At 35.2% G+C, this 22801-nt stretch overlaps 1 protein-coding gene and 1 pseudogene across 1 annotated transcript in view; both read right to left on the bottom strand.

Moving 5' to 3' along the window:
* The window catches only part of BAI3 (brain-specific angiogenesis inhibitor 3), a 1099520-nt gene that overhangs the window by 785820 nt on the left and 290899 nt on the right, over positions 1-22801 (bottom strand). The window lies entirely within an intron of this gene.
* Positions 7774-15654, bottom strand: LOC102812355 (annotated as a pseudogene).

Raw genomic sequence — 22801 nt, 5'->3', positions numbered from 1 at the left:
ATATATATATATATATACATACATATATGTACATATAATTTAATCTCATTAAATTATACATACACATAAAGTAATAAACATATTACCAACAACTATATTATTTAAATGATGTATTATTTTTTCCTGAGTTAAAATTAAATTGGCCTATACTCTGAAGTCTTAAATATTTTTGAAAAATTATTTCAGGGTTATTAACTATATGTTGATTTCCACATATCTTCTCTTGATGCAAATTTTGGCCTCTATATGATGACAAGAGTTCTGGTGTGGAGCTGTGGGCTAATGCGCTAGACTGCAAATTCGGTTTGAACCACAAGGTTTGCAGTTCAAGCTCACCAGCTGTTCATTGGGAACCCTATACAGGGTTGCTGTGGGTCGGAACTGATTCGATGGCACTAACAACAGCGAGGATATGGTGATAATTAATTGAAAGGAGCAAAACTTTGGGAACCTCAAAACACTAAGATGCTGATGCATTTTGGGGGGATATTATTAAGTTGGAAAGCAGCCTTGGTGGTGCAATGGTTTAGTGCTCAGCTGCAACCGGTTAGTGATTTGAACCTGGTTTGAACCAACTCACAGCTCCACAGGTAAAAGATTTGACAATTTGCTTCTGTAAAGATTAATCTTGTTGTTAAGTGCCTTCAAGTCAGTTCTGACTCATAGCAGCCCTGTATAGGGCTTCCAAGGAGCAGCTGGTGAGTTTGAAACACCAGTTTTATGGTTCAAACCAACTTTGTGGTCCAATGTATTATCCTGCAATGCCACACCAGGATTTACAGCCTTGGAAACTGTGGACCATTTCTACTCTGTCACATGGGGTCAAAATCAACAGCACTTACCAACAATACGAACATAGATTGGAAAATTGATCAGAGTTGTAAAGTGATACCAAAAAGTTTATTCTTTGGTTAAGGTTTATATGTTATTTTTTCTTTACTTAGCAAAATTATGTTTATTTGTATAAAGTAATATATTTCCAGATTATTAACTTTATGTTTCATTCACTTAAATAATGTTTATTATTTATCTTCTATTTATAGGCACTGCACTTAGTAATGAGGAGATAGCAGTAAAAAAGCAGACAAAAACCCTGCTAACTGCAAGGTTAGTGGTTCAAACCTACCAGCTGCTTCTCAAAAACCCTATTCAGGGTCATTGGAATGGATTCAATGGCACTTAACAGTAACAGCAAGCATGAAGGTTGCACTCTTCTCAAATGAACTGGTTTTCTGCTTGGTTTATTGTATCTACAAAATGACATTTTACTTCTTTAATTTAAGAAAATTACTTGTGATATTTTAAAGTTCTACTCTCCAATACTCGTTCAATTTTTATTTAATGTGTGTGATATTTTTATATAGTATGTCTAAAGAAGAATTTTTTTGTTCTATTTTGGATAAAGTAATTCATTTAAATAATAAAGTAACTTTTCTTGAAATAGTTTAGTATGAAAAGTTATAAGTCTAAAATTGAATCAAGAGAATTAGTATATCTTGGGTTTTCAACTGCATAAAAATGATCTTTCTTTGAAGATGTTGTTTGCTGTTGTTAAATACTGCAGAATTGCCATCAGTTAGTTCTGACTCATAGCCATCATATATGGGGTTTTCGAAGCTGTAAAGCTTTGAGGGTGCAGAAAGGCTCATCTTTCTCCCACAGAGCTGTTGGTGGATTCGAACCTTCAACCTTGTGGGATATAGTCCATTGCTTATCCTACTGAGAAACCATACTTGCCTTCCTTTAGAGATTATTGTTGTTGTTATGTGCTGTCAAATCGGTTCCTACTCATGACAATCCTTTGTAGGGTTTCCGAGAGTAGCTGGTATGTTTGAACTACCGACCTTACAGTTACTAGTACAGCGCTTATCCTGCAGTGCCACACCAGGTGTCTCCTTTAAAGACAGGAGACAACTATTTTGGTTTAAAACATACGCCTTTGAAATAAACATTTCTTCTTTAAAGTGTCCCTGAGACAGGTTTTTATTACTCAAGTATGGGTAATTCATGTTTCTGAGCACTCTGAGGAGAACAGCAAGCAGGAAAGCAAGCAGTGAGCAGATGCTAACAACACAATATGGGAGGACCATCAATACAGAAAATTCAAGTATCAGGGTAGGGTGAAGAAAATGCTGTGCTGGTCCATATGAATACTCATGATTAAAAAAGAATAGATAATGTTCTTTGAACTTGTTTTCCAGAAATACTCATAAATGGATTGGTAATGATTTTTCTCCTCTATTTACCCTCCCATTCCTTTAATTTTAATCAATAGTGCAAATGTGGCCAAGGCTAAAAGAGCATCGCTAATGGCTATGGAAAAGATAGCTTAAAATGCCAATCAGAATTCAAATGCTGAACTGATTTTATTTGTGTCATACTCTAAAGCAAACTAATAACTAGTCAAGGATGTAATGAGAAAATTAGATTAAACAAGATAATTGAAAGAACAGTAAAACACTAAAATGGGAGCAGTTATTACTAAGGTAATCGTAAAAATTAACCTTATCAATCCATATATATTATATCTATAGCTATGTCTATATATCATCTTTGTTGATTTGATATTGAAAAAATACTTCATTACATCTCTAATTTTGGACTTTGTATCTAGATGCAAGGCAGTGTTGGAACCTCAGAAATGAGTCAAACATGATTACACCCTCACCATGGAAATTCAGCCTAAATGAAGAGAGTCAGCTAATTACAAACTGGAATTAGAAAAATATATAAACAATGAATATTCTACCTTAGTCAAGTCTATAAAAGTACACATCATTAATTTCATTACTGAAATATATTGAAATGCAACAGTATTACTTTAAAATACTTTCCAAACATCTCAATTGTTTTACAAATTCGTTTTTGTCAAATAATCTTTATATGTTTATGATCATTTTACTAGGTTCTTTATATTTGAACATAAAGTTCAATTTAGATAATATGCTTTAAAATACGCATAAGTAATTAAAACAAATTTTATTCAAACTCTTCACAGTTGGAACTTAAAAGGCAGCTGCTAATTTTATATATAGTCATTGCAATGGTCCTGTTAGGAATAAGAACATCAAATATAAAGTCCATTGGACCCAGGTCACTGTAGTGTAAGTCAAAGGAGTTACATTTATTGTTGTTGTTGTTGTGTGCCATGGAATCGGTTCCGACTCATAGCGACCCTGTACAGGGTTTCCGAGGCTGTAAATCTTTACAAGAGCTTTCAGAAAGCCTCATCTTTCTCCCGCGGAACAGCTGGTAGTTTCGAACTGCTGATCCTGAGGTTCACAGCCCAATTCGTAACCACTATGCTAATTTAGGAGTGATATGAACTAGAGTTTGGAACTCAAATGATGAATGGACAGAAGTAATATTAGAGATAGAGAATATAATTTAGGATAGCAAAATGAAGTTCAGGCTTTAAGAAAGGGACAACTCTAAGAACAAGAGGTGTGGTGTTAAGGAGTACTGGTGTGGCACTGTAGGATAAGCACTAGGTTGCTAATCACAAGATCAGTTGTTAAAACTTACCAGTGTTGTTGTTGTTGTTAAGTGCCGTCGAGTCGATTTCGACCCATAGCGACCCTGTATAGGGTTTCCAAGGAGCAGCTGGTAAGCTTGAATCGCAGACCTTGCAGTTCAAACAGCTTTTCAGTCTGTCGCATTAACCCACAGTAGCACACCAGTAGCTCCTTGAAAACCCTTGAAAACTTAACAACAGCAATAACAACAAAGAAATAAGACAATATTTACAATTCAGTTTAGACCATAACTACTTGCTATTTTTATAATGCTTGCAATCATTTTCTAAACCCAAAATCTTTGGGTCACAATCTACTTCTCATTTTATCTCGTTCCATTCCGATCAAGGAACTTGATGCCTGTGACTACTTTCTTCTTGAAATGATTCCTCCATTGACTTTCAAGTCACTCCTCACTGGTTCTCTCTTTACTTCCCTGATGGCTATCAGCTAATGTTTACCCTGACAAGCTGTCTCTGGGAGAACGCATTTACAATCCTGGTTCAATGTTACTTAATTCAGTGACTTTGAAACCTTAAAGATAGACTTGCATATCCCATAGACAGAAAAATCATAGTTTTTAGCAATCTGATCATCTTTTCTCAAGCTCTAGGCTCATTTTCTCATTGCTTAATGACTTTGCCATCTAAATATTTTACAAATATCTAGAATTCCACAAATTTAGTTTGCCCCAAATCATTAAGGCCAAGTCTCTTCTTCATCTTCTGTTGTTGTTGTTGTTGTTGAGTGCCATCGAGTCGGGTCCGACCCATAGCGACCCTGTACAGGGTTTCCGAGGGTGTAAATCTTTACGGGAGTAGAAAGCCTCATCTTTCTCCCGCGGAGCGGCTGGTAGATTCGAACCGCTGACCTTAAGGTTCGCAGCCCGATTCGTAACCACTACGCTAATATTCACCATCTTCCTAGAGTCTAAGTGAGAATCCTTGGGGTCATCTTTGATGACTACTCATCTAATTCATCATCATTTTTCCTGTTGCATTTCCACACCTTCCAAATGTGCTACTTTTCAACATTCTTTTTCTACCTTACATTCTTAGTGGTCCTTCACAAAGGTAACTGCAATAACTTCCCCACTTGCCTCTGGTTCCAGAATTTCCTTTTCAATCCAGCTTCAATGTCATTGAATTTTAGATAATGAACTATTCAGGTCAAATTGGTATGGTAGCATTCTTTGAGCTCTTCAGTTCTTCTTCATGGATTTTTTAATAACATCCAAATCCTTAAGGATGGCAGGAAAAGTAAAATAAAACTTCAAAATTAAGCAAAGTCCACGTTTTCAGCCCTGTTTCTCTTACGCTGTCCATTTAACTCATGTCCTTGAGTACAGAATGACTGTCCTCATACACCATGATCTTTTCATCTGCCATTCTGTTGTACAAATGGTTGTAGGCAATAACCATGAACCATTTGTAACAGGCTGTACTTTACCATTAATTTTTTATTATATCAACTCATTTTCTACTTTCTCTTAACCTTGACTTTTTCTGTTGGTAGTCAATTCTTGACATTTTATATCCTATGGTATTTTTAAATTCATAACTTATAGCTACCTTGGCACAAAAAAAAGTCAATGGAATTAAGACAAATTCAGGGAATGAATTAACTTCACTTTTCTCAATTTTATTATTCCAGTTACTTTAATTGAAACTGCAAGGCATGATTGCCAAGTCTCTTAAAGCAAATAGAATGCAGGCTTGGACACAAGTCCTAGCTTCTATAATGCTTCTTACATCTTACATATAGGGTTTGTAGTTGGAATTGAGAGATTGAGGTTACAGAAAGAAGTTTGTTCACATTATAAATTTCAATTTTGAATATGAATTTTTTGGGTTACTTTGAAATTTTCTCCTTTTTCCCCTTTATTTAGCATTTTATTGTTTATGTGACAGTAAACAGCAAGGTATTTCCATTGCTATATGATACTATCATAGATCTCAAAATGTCAAAAATAATACTTGCTAATGGAGACTGTTAACTGGCTCTGATTATAAAAAATACTTATGATTCACAAGAAATCAAGACCTTTTTAAAAAGATGAGCCTCATTTGCGACTATTATTTTAGAAGGTGAAAGTTTACAACAGCTTTCATTACCTCTGCTTTGACTGTAAGATTTTAACTGTTTATTACTCTCCTTGGAGTCCTGGAGTGGAGCTGTAGGATAAGCACTCGACCACAAGGTCTATTTGAACCACAAGGTGGTGGTTCAAACTCAACAGCCACTTCTTGGAAATACTCGATGGCAATTAAGAACAAAAACATCACTCTCCTTGTGACGGTGATAAGTGCCATGGAGTTGGTTCCAAGCTATAGTGAACCTGTATAGGATTTCTGAGGAGCAATTGATAGGTTTTAACTATTGGTCTTGCAGTTAGCAGTCCAGTGTTTATCCTATAGTGCAATACCAGGGCACTTCCTTAAACAAGGCATAATTATATCCAATGATAATTTTGTGAATATTCAGTATGTCTGAACAGCAAATATAGCTATTTATTTCAAATACTCATTGTAATCATTATGTTCTATCTTACATGAGATGATTTTACTTCATTTTCTAATAAAAGTAAAATCCATAATTTACATAGAGAACATTATTTTCTATTTTAATCAAAGTACAAAACAGTGCATTTGTTACTTGATAGTCATTTAAATATGAATGTAGAAAACATTAATCACAATTAACCTGAATAATCTGACTTTTAAGTGAACTCTTTTGATTATGTTTCAATTCAAAAGAAGATCTCATGAAAAAGAAATACCTGAAATTACTAAATACATTTGTCAATAAAGATTTTTCCTCATTTACATTCACCCACAATAGGGCTTTGAGTATCAAGATGGTTCTATTAAAAGCATGATGAATATTTAATATTTTGTCTTTTACCAAATAAAGAACTGAACCCATTGCCATTGTATCGATTCTGACTCATAGCAACCTTGCAGGACAAGTAGAATTACCCACATGGTTCCCAAGGCTACAATTTTTTTATGGAAGTAGACTAGCACATATTTCTCCAATGAAGGGTTGGTAGATTTGAACTGCTAACCTTTATGGTAACAGCTGAGAGCTGTAACCACTGTATCCCTGGGGATATCAGTCTGCCTCACAAATTATTTCTTTATTTCTATTATTAAGTTACCGGTAAATATGATAATTTTGAAATTTTCATACTCTTCCCTTTACGTCAAAGAGTCAAACCTGGCACATAACATACCAGATTCAGTCTCCTAAAGTAATACTAGCTGCCATCGAGTTGATTTTGACATCTTTGAAAAATTATAAATTCTTTCAAATTTTTTTTTAAAATCCGTTAATCCTAAACTGTTCTAATATGCAAATATCAAAATTTCCCCCTTTTACTCCATTAGTTCTAAAACGAAGTAGACAATTTGATTAAGATGCAAGAAATTTTATATAACACCTCCTTTTTGCTGGTGAGTATTTTTGCGCCAGTTCTGAATGATAGCAACACTGTATAGGGTGTCTGAGACTATCCATCTTTGAGAAAGCAGACAGACTCATCTTTCTCCTGCAGACAACTGGCGGTCTCACACCATGGAATTTGTGATTTGCAATCCAGTTATTATTGTACCCTATCCCACCCACCTAATGCTTCATTCCTTGGAATTTTCATAAGAAAATTCCTCACACTTACTATATGCTGAAAACTGTTGGTCTGAATTTTGCTTTGAAACTGCTATTAGTTACTTAGAATGACCTAGTAATATAATAGTTATTTAAAATATACATGTTAAAATGTGTCTGTTCTACCTGAGATATTGATGGAATACTTGGACAACAATAACAGGGATTATATGAATCTGGAGAACACACATTTACTGATGGACAATTTTTTTAACTTTTAATTTTTAAAAAGTTTCTTAAATTTATTTTTCTGCCTTGTAAACTCTTGTCATACTGTGGTCACATGGAGACCAATGTTGTACCTTCCATTCTGTTGCTATAGAATTGAGGTCGCTGTCCTTTAACACCCTGCTGATAATCACACAAATAGCAGAATCCATGACCAAACATTCATTTGATTTAGTTCAGAGTTTTATGCAATAGCTCATAGTACTAGGTTTTTTTGTTGTTGTTGCTTAAAGTTCTGAATCAACTTTAATTTATTTAACATTAAAAATTAAGACACATTTTCCTCAATCAGGTATTTTTATCCTTAATACAAAATACATTATCACAAGCATTCTAAACATTATGCTTATATCTAAATGTTTCTTCAATCATCACTTTCACTTCCTGAGTCACTCGGCTATAAATCATTTCTTAAAAAATTCATCATAAGTCCTCTGCTCTCATGAAATCTGTTACGAATGACATTTAGATCAAGAATACTGCACTGTGGCCTGGCAGACAAGGGATGATGTTCTGAGTTATAGTTCCCTGGATAAGAAGAAGATCTGTATTCTTCGTTTTCTGAGTCACTAGAACTATCCTCACTAATTGAAGATGATGAACTTTTAGAATATGATGAACTATCACAACTACTCATCTGGTCCATTAAATAGCTTCTGCCTACAGTTCTCTTTCAATATCACCCATTGGAAATGCTGGGGACATCTTATCTTTGGGTGGAGAATGTTTTACAGTATTAGGAGTCCTAGTTGAATTCCAGATTTGTTGCTGCTGTTGCTCTATATGAGACTGAATTTTACTACTTCCTTCAACTCTTGTTTTCTTTACAGTGATGTTGCTGCTGAGTTTTTCAAGTCGGCATTCTCCAGTATCATGATTATTAATCAATATGCATTCTTTAAAGTAAGGTGTCTTGGAACCCTTGAAAACAATTATTGGTGGAGTGGAACCTTTTGAATCTGCCAGGCTCAAAGGCCCAGAAACTACATCTTGGGCGAGACCAAACGGCAATACTAGGTTTTAATTAGTGTTCAAAGTCTCCTGATTTTTAAAAGCTAATAAAGTATTAGTCAACCACATTATTTTATTCCTCATGTTGGTGTTTTCATATACATTTGAATCTATATGAGGCCATGGATTCAAATTTATGCTGTTTTAATTTTTATTTCCAACTTACTGTTTCCATAGTCCTTCCCAACTCAAGGTCTGAACATCCACATGTCCTCTAAATGTGTCTCTTTAGAGACCAGAGGACATTTTATTGTAGTGAGCAAATATTAAAAAATATTTGAGACAGTATATTGTCTAAGTTGTAGAAGCATAGCTGTAGTTCTTAAATTTAGGATTAGTTTTGGATTTCTAAGTAGAAATTTCTGTATGTATTTGCTTTGTACTTTTTGAACAAAGTACTAGGACATCTTCTTCCAATGTAACACTATTTGTTGGCATATTGCAATTATACTTTATATGCTAAAATATGTTATTCAGACAACATAAAACTAAATGCAATTATGGCAATAATCTATTTAGCCTACATGTCATTTAAGCAGCCAAACTGAATAAGAAGGGTGCCTGCACTATTTACTTCATACCATACAACTATAAATCAAGTATAATTTTAGAAACCAAAATGTATTTAGTTCATAACACTCTTGTCAATCAATCAATAAGTATGGAATACTATTTTTTGATAGAATGTTGGTTACTTATTATATATTTTAATAACTGTGGTCCTGACCTTATGAGATTTAAGCCTAATGGTTAAAGATTGACATTAATCAAATGAATACACAAGTAAGTGGAAAGCTACATCTGTGGAAAGTGCTGTGAGGGCCTGAGCTGAACTTCAGATTGGGTGCCATGGGAGCAGATGTAACAAACAGCATATGCAAAAACCTTGTGGTGAGTGGGTGCATGAAGCTTTCATGAACTGAAAGATCATTGCAAGGAGCCCATAGGCAATGGGGCTAGATTGTACAGGATTTTTATGCTTCACTAACAAATACGAAACATTATGTCTGTGAAAATATATGGTCGTTTCTGACAATGCTAAACACTACCTAGCAAAACTACATTAAAAATCTTAATACAAACATTATTTTAATCCCAAATTTTCTGTGCAGCTATCAGAGACCAGCTCCTCCACTTACACTGCCTTAGAATCCATCCTGTCTCTTCTATTCAAGAGCAAAGCTTTAGCAGTTTTCCCTTCTCTCACTTGCATCATCATTTTTTTTTCTATTTCTCCTCTGCTTTCCCTCTACACATATGCTGATATTTTTACCATCTTAAAATACACTCTTATGTCCCCACTTATCTACCTATGGTCCAATTCTCTACCTTCATTTTTGAAAATACATGTACTTTTATCATTTCTGAATCTACTCCAGTTAGCCTTTTAACTGCTCTCCAAGTTACAAATGTCAGGCTCAAATCACAGCGCTCATCATACTGGATCCTATCCACATCATTTGATATACTTGGTCACTCCATTATTGTTCTCACTTCCAGAGCACTACCTGGTTCCCTTTGTAATTCATGAGCTAATCTATTTCAACCTGCTTTTCTGGTTTCTCTTTATCTTTGAGACCCCACAAAGCAGAGCTCTCCAGGACTCTGGAATTTTTCTTCTTTCTATCATTTCCCACTACTTTTGGGAGTTCATCTAGTCTCACTGCTTTAAACAGAATCTATCTATTGCTGTCCCCCACATTTATATTTCCAATCCTAGTTTGTCTCTTTAATTGCTTTTCCATGTAAAATTCCGACTATCATGTCTAACAAGCAACCCCCAACTTAACACTTCCCAAACAGATTTTTCTCTCCAAAATTTCATCAACTTATTCTCTTTCCAATCTCAGTTATTAATAAATCCATCCTTGCAGTAGTTTAGACCAAAAACATTGCAGTCCTTCTTGACTATCTTCTTTATATTCCACATTCAACCCATTAACAAATCCTGTAGGCCCTGCTTTAAAAACTACCTCTTGCAGGAAAGAGAACCCAGATAAGCAAAGCATTACTAATGAAAAGCACAATTTCTCACTCCCTAATCTCAAAATCTACAATACAGCCACAGAAGACAAAAGAGCCTGGAACTGGTACAACAAAAGACACATACATTAATGGAACAGAATTGAGACAACAGAAGTAAATCTATCCAGCTATGGTCAGCTGATCTTTGGCAAAGAGCTGACCTTTGACAAATTAAATGGGGAAGAGGTAGTCTCTTCAAAAATGGTTCATGCAAAAATGGAAATCCATTTGCAGAAGAATGGAACATGACTCATATATCATATTATATACAGAACCAAACTCAACATGACATTAACACCTAAATGTAAAACTTATAACTATAAAGATCATAAATGAAAAAAATAGGTACAAATTTACGGATGCCGATACAGGATATAAATACACTATCAAACATAACTGAAAACACACAAACAGCAGAAGACAAAAGAGAAGCAACCACTACCACTCATCTATCAGTTTCTCATATTGTGTTGAATTGCATGTTGCTGTGATGCTAGAAACTATGTTCCGATATTTTAAATACCAACAGGGTGCACCCATGGTGGACATGTTTCAACTGAGCTTGTTGACTAAGGCAAACTAGGAATAATGTTTAGTCACTGGAAGCCTTATGAATAGCAGTGGAGCACTGTCAGATAACACCAGAATATTGAATAATGAAATATTGTGAAAAGCAAAATAATATTGTCAGATACAGTGCCAGAATTGGAGAACCTCAGATTGGAAGGCACTCAAAACATACTTCTTTTTAGATGAGGATTTGACAGTGATGACGTGAATGGAGTAAAGCTTTTGGGACATCCATTTGCTAATGAGGCAAAATGAGAAGAAAGAAGTGTAAAACATCCATTAGTAACAAGAATATGTAATATACACAGTGTGACTGTAGGAAAATTGGAAGTTGTCAAAAGTAAAATAGCACATATAAAAATCATGTCATCTTAGGCATTAGTGAGCTGAAATGTAATGGTATAGGTCATTTTGAATCTGGCAATTATATGGTTTACTGTGGTGACACATTCATCATCAAAAACCACATTTTAAGATTCTAATGCTGTCTGTGATAGGATAATATCCACATGCCTACAAAGAAGATCAGTTAATACAACTTTATTCGAATTTATGCACCAACCAGTAAAATCAGTAATGATAAAATTCAGGAAGTCCACCAACTTTTTCATTCTGAAATTGATCAAACATGCAATCAAGATGTATAGATAATTACTAGTGATTGGTGTTGGGGACCAAAAGGCTTACAGGCCTCACTAAGCTTTAAGGCTGGGTCTAACCAGACAGTGTCTGCTTATCAACACAGCAGGGAAGGTAGCTTCCCCAAGATCGCCTGATTTACAGAGCTTTCCCAAGGTCGCCTGATTCACAGTAAAGGACAGACTTGTAACTATGCAAAACAGCAATGACTTGCAGAACCACCCTATAAATACTCTGAGATTTGAAATAAACTTTGTCACTTGCCATCAGCTTATGTCCTCTCCTCAGTTCTTTCCTTTTGTACATATTTTTCTTCATCCACGCCCCTCCCTCGGGTACCTGAGAGATGGTTGGAGCAGGACTCCGACAGATTGGAACACAAAAGTTGGAAACAAAGAGAAGGATCACTAGTTGAAAATATGGCCTGGGTGAAAGAAATGATGCTGGGGATCACATGATATAATTTTGCAAGACCAATGATTTGTTCATTGTAAATACCACTTTAAAACAACATCAAAGAAGACTATACATGTGGACCTCATCAGATGGCATGCTAAGAAATCATATTGACTACATCTGTGGGAAGAGACGGTAGAAAAGCTCTACATCAAAGGCTAAAACAAGGCCTGGGGCAGACTGTGATACAGATCATCAAATATTGCTCATATGCAAGTTCAGGCTGAAGCTGAAGAAAATTAAAACAAATCCACAAAAGCAAAACTGTGACTTGAGCATACCCCACTTGAATTTAGAGATATTTCAAGAATAGATTGGATGCACTAGTCACTAATTTCTGAATACCAGAGAGTTGTAGATGACATTAAAAACGTCAAAGAAGAAAGCAAAACGTCATTAAGAAGACAAGAAAGAAGGAAAAGACCAAAACGGATGTACAGGAGACCCTGAATCTAGCTCTGTAGAGTAGAGATGCTAACGCAAATGGAAGAAACGAGATGGTAAAAGAGCTGAACAGAAAATTTCAAAGGTCAGCTCAAGAAGACAAAGTTAAATATCATAACGAAATGTGCACAGACCTGGAGTTAGAAAACCAAAAAGGAAGAATATGCTCAGCATTTCTCAAGCTCAATGAACAGAAGAAAACATTCAAGCCTCACCTTGCATTACTGGAAGATTCTCTGGAAAAATACTGAATGATGCAGAAAGCATGAAAAGAAGATGGAAGGAATACACAGATTTATTGTACCAAAAGGAAATGACCAATGTTCAACCATTTCAAGAGTTTGCATGTGATGAAGAGCCAATGGTATTGAAGAAGGAAGTCCAATGTGCTCAGAAGACATCTGGCAAAGAAAAGCCTTTGGGAATTGATGGAATACAAATTTACATCTTTCAACAAACTGACGCAGCACTGGAAGCACTCATTCATCTATCCCAAGAAATCTGCAAGACGGTTACTTGGACACATGATACGAAGTGATCTGTACTTGTGTCCATTCTAAAGAAAGGTGACTCACTGGAATTCAGAAATCAAAGGACAATATCACTAATATCACATGCAAGTAAATTTTTGCTAAACATAATTTAAAAATGACTGAAACAGTACATTGACAGGGAAGTGTCAGAGGTTCAATCTGAGTTCAGACAAAGTAGTGGAATGGGGAATATCATTGCTAATGTCAGATGATTCTTGGCTGAAAGCAGACTACCAGAAAGACGTTTACCTGTGCTTCATTGACAATGCAAAGGCTTTCTACTGTGTGGATCATGACAACATTGGAATGGGTATTCCAGAACACTTAATTGTGCTTATAAAGAATGCGTACATAGGCCATGAGGCAGTCGTGTTAACAGAACAGACAGTTTATGATTTAAAATCAGGAAAAGTATGCTCTAGGAGCTCTGGTAGCATAGTGGTTATAAATAGGGCTGTGAACCTCAAGGTCAGCAATTCGAAACTACCAGCTGTTCCATGGGAGAAAGATGAGGCTTTCTGCTCCTGCAAAGATTTCCAGCCTCGGAAACTCTGGACAGGGTTGCTATGAGTCAGACTAACTCCATGGCACATAACTACCACCACCAGGTTGTATTATTTTGCCATACTAATTCAATCTGTACACTGAACACATAATCTGAGAAACTGGATTATATGAAGAAGGACATGGCATCAAGATTGGAATTCATTAACAATATGTGATATGCAGATGATAAACCTGGCTTGCTGAAGTCAAAGAGAATTTACTGATGAAGATCAAAGACCACATCCTTTGGTGTGGATTGTACCTCCATATAAAGAAAAGAACAATCCTCACAACTGAACTAGCCAATAACAATAGGATAAATAGAGAAAAAATTGAAGTTGTCAATGATTTTATTGGCATGGAGCCACAATTAACACTCATGGAAACATCAGTTAAGAACTCAAATGAAGTATTACATTATGAAAATCTGATGCACAAGACCTCTTTTAAAGTGCTGAAGAGCAAAGATGTCAGTTTGGGAACTAAGGTGCACCTGCCCCAGGCGATGGTATTTTCAATAGCCTCATATGCATGTGAAAGATGGACAATGAATAAAGAAAGAAGACAGCAGACAAATTGATGCATTTGAGTTGTAGTGTCAGAGAATATTGAAGGCACCATAGACTGCCAGAAGAACAAATTTTGTGTTGGAAGAAGCACAGCCAGAATGCTCCTTAGAAGCCTGGATGATGAGACTCCTTCTCTCATACTTCAGACATCATGCTTGGCAAAGTAGAGGGTCAGTGAAAAAGAGGAAGACTTCAAAAATATGGATTGGCACACTGGCAGAAGCCATGGACTCAAGCTTAACAATAATGGTGATGATGGCATGGCACAGGATTAGGCAGTGCTTCGCTCTGTTGTGTATAATTTCACTTTGAGTTGGAACCAACTGGGGAAAATTTTTTTTTGTTAATGATATATCAGACAAATGATATTTTCTAAAATATATAGAAAACTTTAACAGCTTTACAATTAAAAGACACATAATTCCATTTTTAAATGCTCAGGGGGTTTGAATAGACACATCACCAAAAAGATATTCAACAATCTTATGAAGAACTGCTCATGATCCTTAAGAGTTGTTGTTTTTAAACACTATCCTATTGGTTATGACAAATAGTGATCCTCGATATGGTTTCCAGAGACTGGTTGTTGGGTTTGAATCATTGGCCTTGTCCTGTGCTTATCCTACAGTGCCAAACATGCAAGTGAACCAATAATGATAAATCAAAAAAACAATAATTTCTCATCTCATCCCAGCATTAATAGCAAAGTTCAAAAACCAAGAAAACAACAAATGCCAGCAATGATGTGAAGAGTCTAGAACTCTTCTACACTGCTGGTGGGACTGTAAAATGGTGTACCCACTGTGGAAATGGTATGGTGCTTTTTCAAAAATTTAAAATAGAAATACCATATGACTCAGCAGTTCCTCTACTAAGTATATATCCTGAAGAAATAGAGCCATAACACTCATAGATATATACAAACCCATGTTCATTACAGCACTCTTCACAATAGCAAAAAGTTGGAGACAACCTAAATACCCTTCAATGGAAGATTGGATAAACACATACACACAATGGAATATTTGGCACATACACACAATGGAATATTAAGCAACTCTGAAGACTAACAATTAATCTTCAAAATACCTCATAATGGATGAACCTGGAAGACATTATGCTATATGAAATGAGTCAATCACAAAATGACAAATATTGTATGATAACAATATTTTTAAAGCATAAGAAAAGTTTCTCATGCTGAAAGAAACATTCTTGGTTTCTGTGAGGGTGGGTTGACGGGGAGAAATATCATGGTAAATTAGCATAACATAATCTACTTTTGTGTACAGTGACTGGAATCTTAAAAACTCATGAGCAGTCATTGAGTGAAGGTTTAAAGAGCAGATCATCAGTTTTACATTCAACAAATAATGCATTTCATTTCAAAGATATCAATCCCCCCTGATGATATCAGTTACCACACTCCTTTCCTGTGATTCCTGTGTCCATTTCACCCGCCTTCCTAACTTTGTCCTTAGGTCAATGCTGCCCTTTTGACCTTGAATGGTAGCCCATTCCATGGTAAGCACTAACATTGTTGTTCCTCTTTTATACCAATCTATCACTTTGCTGTAAAATGAAGATCTGCTTTGAACACCTTCCCCTAATTTGCAATAAAAAGTTTAAAACAAAACAAAAACCCTTCGGGATCTATTCTCCTACCACCTCCACTGCTATCACTCTGATAACTCCCATTTGCCAGCTCCTCTTGGCAGGTCTCTGCTTTTATCACTGACCAATTCTAATCTATCTCAAAGTAGTAACCAGATGTATCCCTTTAAAATATAATGCTAGATCATATTATTTTCCTCCCCCAACACTCTAAAGACTGCTCATTTTAATTGGAATAAAAGCCAAATTTCTCCCAATACTAACACTACTGTCCGTCTTATTGCTCAGACGTTATCTCCTATGGCTCTCCTTTGTCACACTTGCCCCAGGCAATCTGACTCCCCTCTTTTTCCTGGGCAGACCATACCACTTCAAGGCTTTTGTGTTAACTGTCCCATTCCTTAAGCTTCTCTGCTTCCACATAACTTTGTTGCTCATTTCCTCACTTTCTTCACAGTATCGCTGACTCCCTTTTTTCAAAGTGTAATCATCTTCCCCCCTAACACTCTCTATACGATCTTCCTAATGTCTTTCCTCTATAAAATGTACCTTTATTTGGCCTGGTGTGGAGCTGTAGGATCAACACTGGACTGTGAACCACAAGGTCAGCAGTTTAAACCCACCAGCTGTTCCTTGGAAACCTCATACAAGGTCTCTACGGGTAGGAAATGACACAACAGCACTTAACAACAAGCATACTGTGGTGTGGTGCTGTAAGATACACAGTGGATCACAAGGTCAGTTTGAAATTCAGGGTTGATGTTTCAAACTCACCAGCCCACTCCTGGTAAATCCAATATAGGATCATTGTGAGTCTGAACCAACTTGACAGCACTTAATAACAGTAACAAAAAGCATATTGTATACTTACTTGTTACTTTAATTATTGCTTTTTTATCTATTAGAGAACAGGGAATTCTGTTTCTTTTTTTCACTCCTGTGTTCCCAGCATCTAGAATAATAATGTCTGGCACATAGTGGGCACTCAACAAACGTGTTATATATGAAAATAAATAAATGATTACAGGGCCTTATATGGAAAATGTTCTGTCACAAAAATGAAAAAATCCTGGAGAGAGGAAGGGCTGATTGGTTTGAAGTGTGGTGAGACCTGGGTACTCCTGAGCCCATAGACAAGGACATAATCACATAGGGCTAGAGCTGAGAGCAAAACGTCCAGCTGATATGAATTGAGGGGAGATGCACAAGAGCGCCCAAACTTGTAGAGAGTACCCATTCAACTAGCTTCAGGGAAGATCAAAACTCAACTAGAGGAAGATTTTTTAAAAAATGTTTTTGATAAAGGAAATAAGTGTAAATTGCTACAATTTGATGAACTTGGCATATACTTATGGATGTAGTAGCTCAAAATACCAACTGAGAGGAAAGGAGTCTTCACATCAAATATGAAATCTATTCCCACTGCATACAGGGTTAACAAGGATGGGCATCTTAGACATTGGCCACCTAAAATGGGGTGCTATAAAGGCATGAAGTGACTGGCTTACAAGTTTTGAAGAGGGAGTTTAATTTCAGGGTTATGAGAGCAGGCAGATCCTCACTGAATAGTTTTCATCTTGTCTATGCAGGACTGGTGAAAGGAGATGGAGATAAGATTCTTATGATTCAATAGTGAATAACTGTTATCATGACTAATTGTGACTGTCATAACTATAAACATAGACATTTTGTAACAAAAATGGTGGAGTAGTTAATCTTACAGTTCAGGAACAGAGGACCCTAGGACCATCAAGGGAGAAGCACGAGTGGAATGTGGGACCCTATCCAGAGAAGCAATGACAACAAAGATGGAGATGAGGACATGGACAGAGAGAGCAGATGAGGACTCTAGACTCATACAAAGAGAAAGGCTGTGTGCTGGTGGCCAGGAGGCAGGCTTACAGAATGTGCCCTTTGGTTATTTAAATAATTATATATTCCTGAGTGTTTTTGTATATGTCACACACGCACACACAGGGAATAGAAGCAATTACTGTTGAATGATGGTGCATGGAGGAGATTGTAATTATTGCAGTGAAATAATGAGTGTAAAACCAATGTTCTTCCATATAAATTATCACTCAATTCACAATAAAAAGTAAAAAAAAAAAAAAGAAGAGAAACTGAATATCAGAGGGAAAATTAAGTTCCTGAGAAGCTATTGTAAAAAGTAGCCATGCCAATTTCTATTTTCTATTCTGTGGGATAGGAAAATAGGCATTTGTTTTATTATCACATTTTTTTTTTTTCATATAGAACATATAAACTCCAAACCAACTACACTACCAGTTAGTCAGTGCCAACTCACAGTGATCCTACACAGCGTTTTCAAGACTGCAACTCTTCATGGGAACATATAGGGTCATCTTTCTTCTATGGAGTGGCTGGTGAGTTTGTACTGCTGACCTTGTGGTGAGCAGCCCAATGTCTAGTCCATAGGGCCAACAGGGCTCCTTATATAAAATATGCTTGTGTACATTTATGTATATTTTCATTTTTGATATATGAATATCATGTCTACTTGTGGAATATTAGACAATATTTCCCCCAGTGGTCTTGGATACCTGTTTGGCACCTAGCAAAAGCAAGCATAATTTCTCTCTTGCAGAACAGACTCATTATCAAGGTCACAGAGAATTACCAAAGATAAAAATGTGCAAAAAATATATATTCAAAGTGCAAATTTTTAAAGTAAACCTAAGGAGAGAAGCTACCATAAGCACACATCAGAAAATAAACAACAACAACAACAAAAACCCGAATTAGAACAAGAGATTTGCATGATAGGATTGCTGAATGTATAACATAAAATATATTTAAATAATTAAAAACATAAAATACTGAATGAAAATATGTGAAAGGAAAGGAAAAATCTTAAAATGATGAAACGAATTAGGAGAAGAACAACATCAAAAAACATTACAGAAGAGGTTTTTGTTTTTGTTTTTTTATCATAATAATGGTAGTGGTTGCATAAATTGTAGCCAGTGAAATTGCAAAGTTTATTTGATGTAAAATATACATAAATAAAGGTGATTTTAAAATAAATTTTAGAAATGAAGAATATAGTTATTGAAATTTAAGATGCAGTAGATAATGTAAACATTATGTTAAGTCTGATATAAAAAGTAGTGCCCTAGAATATGTAGCTGAGAAGCTACTCTTCTTCAAAGGGAATAAAAGAAATAGAAATCATGCTTATGAAAGAGATGGCAGGACTCATGAAAAACAAAATAAGTCACACCTAGATCTAATGTTTCACAATGAGAACACTGATACAATGAAAGATTGGCAATACTGAAATTGAAATGGATAAAAATTTCTCAGTATTGATGAAAGTCATGAAACCTCAAATTTAAAAGCACAACTTACAGCAACAAGACAATATAAAAATATATTTTCTTCTTATATATATTTAGAAGCACAAATTATAGTAAGTAAGACAAATATAAAGAATTTCTCATATAGGAATTCAATATTTGTTTAAGTATTAAACACTAGAGAAAAAGAATACACTAGAGAAAAAAATAAGAAAATGTCAAAAATCATCAAATTAAAAAATACTATAAAAGAATAACAGATAAGCTAACAAGAGTAGAAATTAGAAGATCATGGGGTAAATCATCAGTTTTCAGGGAAAGCAAGGATGAGGTAATTTTGCATACAAAATCTGACAAAGTTTAGCAATAACAAAAACACAGTGAAGGAACTTCTAACCTGAAGGAAGGACTGCTATTCAAGAAGCAGTGCTTGCTTGATTTAATAAAGTAATTGAGTTTCATTTCCCATTTTATAACATGATCTGATATTTCTAACAGCCTTTCCAAATTCTACTCACATTATCTAAAAGAACACGTAAAATATAAATGTCTTTCTCTCATTAAGATTGCTACACACTGACTTGATTTTTAAGCAAAATTTGAGTTTTCCTGGACAACTGACAACAATATTCATAACTGAATTCAAATTCTCATCACTATTTATAATTAAGGCCTTTAAACATTAAGAATGAGGACACAGGAAAGGAAACTTTTCTTCTGCATTACATAAATAAGCATTTGCTTATTAAATAAATCATAGAATGTATCTATATATCTACAGTCTCTCTATCTGTCTGTCAGACTATCTATATATTTTCATCTAGAAGCTCCTTAAGAATAATATAGGAGAACAAGCAATAAAAATTTTTAAGTAAATTCCAAGATACATAAAATCATATTTTCTCATTCAAAATGTAAAGATTTCAAACATTCAGAAATATATAAAAAACCATACATGCTTTGTTCCAGTTTTTTCTATGCACAATTTTTTGGCCATAATCATATTGACTATAGAATTTTATCATCTGGATCTCTGAATTTACATTATCACCACCTTTATAACAAGATCATTTTAGTGACTACATCAGATTCCACTTTGCATATGTATAAAACCTACCCTCTTTCTCTCTGTTGTGAAACTCTTTAGCTGCTGGGCATTATTTAACAGCAGCAATCATCCTTGTGCCTAAAATTCTGTGCCTTATGTTTAGTTTTTCCAGTGAGATTTCTAGAAATGAAATGCCATATTCTTTAGCTAGAAAACGAATACAATTTTCTTGTATGATGTAAAAGGGAAAGATGCTTCTAAGATCTTACCTTCCTGGCAGTTCAGCCTTTCTGCAAATGTCACTAACTTTAACAACCAGAGAGTCATTTAATCTGGAGTATAAAGTGAAGTGCCTCATAAAATGCTTGGATGACAATTTCTGTTTCTTAAATTCACTACAGAGTTTCTTCAGCTGTAGTCCAAGACTCTATAACTAAAACTTTGCTGAAGTAACATTTTTTATCTTCATGGTGAGCTATTCTTCAGTATTAAATCTGATGTTTCAGACAGACATCAGTTTCACCTTGATCGGCTGCTTTTGGATTTTAATAAGAAAAAAAAATTGCTAAACAGTAGAAATATTGGCTTTCAGAGGACACAATAAACTCTATTTGAAGAAAGCTTTTAAACTTCTCTTCCTATGACAGTATACCTCAAGTATTTTAGAGAATATGTATTTCAAAGGAAACAAAATATGAGAATAGGAGAAAGTAGGCAAAAAGAAATCAGTTTCTTTTATATCAGAAAGATCTCACCAGACCATTTTTAATTACTGTATTCTGACAGGATTGTATGTATCAAATTATAAAGAGTTATTTCATTCTCTCTATTTCTTTCTTTTTATACCTTCTCTTTAATTTTAATATTCATCACTGATCAGGTGATAAGGTCACCTACATAAAAGCTAGCTATTAAACTGGGTTTAGTATTTTAAATAACCCATGTAACATTAGTCTTTCTTCCCTTAATTTTATAAATTGCCATCAGCTTTTCTTTTCCTAATCTCATAGGCATATACATAGCTCAGAGAAGCAATATAGCAACATTCTTAAGATCATGAGTTGACTCCACCGCAAGTAAGGACAACAACAATTTAGGAGCACAAACTCTAGAAATACAGTGACATGATTGGATTATAGTTTTTTTTGTTTTGTTTTGTTTTTTTGCCTGCTAACTTTGTAAATAAGTCCTGGTGACGCAGTGGTTAAGCATTTAGCTGCTAATAAGACAGGTCAACAGTTGGAACCCAACATCAATCCATGGAAGGAAGATGTGGTAGTATGCTTCCATCAAGATTAGGGTTTTGGAAACTCTTTGGGGCAGTTCTCTACCCTATGGGGTCACTATGAGTAAGAATTGTCTCAGTGGCAGAGGATTTAACTTTTGGTTATAGAATGAGGAAAAAATATAGCCAGCCTCCCATGTTTGTTGTAAAAATTAAATAGGTTAATATCTGTCTTTAGAACAGTATCTGACACATTTTAAATATTGTTATCTGTATCTTTATCAAACATACAATTATGTCATGGAACTAAATCCTTTCATTTCTAATAAAACACATGTCAGCTATTTACAAATACCTTCATCAGTGCAACAAAAATGTAAATAATATAATGCAGCTGTTGTTGTTCATCGAGTCGATTCCAACTCATAGTGACCCTATATCGGGTTTTCAAGGAGCAGTTGGTGAGCTTGAACCACCAACCTTGTGATTCAAACGACTTTGTTGTCTGACGCATTAGCCCACAGCACCACACCAGGACTCCAAAAATGCAGCCAGAACTTATTGAATCCGGTAGCTCTTTCCCCATAACACCTTTCTAGATTTCATAAAGACTTAAAAAAAATAATAAATAGCAGATTGTATACATGGTCTATTTCACCTAACACTTACACATTTTTGTAGAGACAAATGTGTGAGATTATTAAGATGCTGTGGGTTAATGAGCTGGACTGCAAGGTCGGTTTGAACCGCAAACTCGGCAGTATAAGCTCACCAGCTGCTTCTTGGAAACCCTAAATAGGGTCACTCTGAGTCACAATCGACTCAACAGCACTTAACAACAGCAATAATTTAAAATATATAATCAAGTGATGAAATGAGACCACTGTCAATATAGGACAACAACAGTTAATGGAATTTACATCTACGTAAAATATATTAATATAGATGCAAAGATGGGGTTGAATGTGGATTATTCAATTGATTTAATAAATATTTAAGAGCAATCTACATTGGGCTAAGCACTAGAAGATTACAAAACTAAGGAAAATGTAGTCCCTGACTTTTTGAGTCTTCACCCTTAAGGATGGATAAACTAAACATACAGAAATACAAACACATATACAATACACAGAGACATATATACATATACATGTAAATAAATATACGACACACACACTCCTCACTTATTGACATGCTTAGGTTACAAAGACCAGGTAGTCATGTGAAAATTCATGTCATGTGAAATTTCACAATCAAATGCTCCTTATGCTCTAGGAGTCATTTCAGAGGCAGACCTGCAACTGCTCCCTCCTACATAGCCCAGTCTGTATCTACACCAGTAGGGATTTCCATAGTTCTGGCAGGCAGGTCTGCTAATGCCATTTTAAATCA

This window comes from Chrysochloris asiatica, unplaced genomic scaffold (genome assembly GCF_000296735.1).
Source record: "Chrysochloris asiatica unplaced genomic scaffold, ChrAsi1.0 scaffold00019, whole genome shotgun sequence".
Taxonomy (NCBI): Eukaryota; Metazoa; Chordata; class Mammalia; order Afrosoricida; family Chrysochloridae; genus Chrysochloris; species Chrysochloris asiatica.
This window is presented reverse-complemented; position numbering and strand designations above follow the sequence as displayed.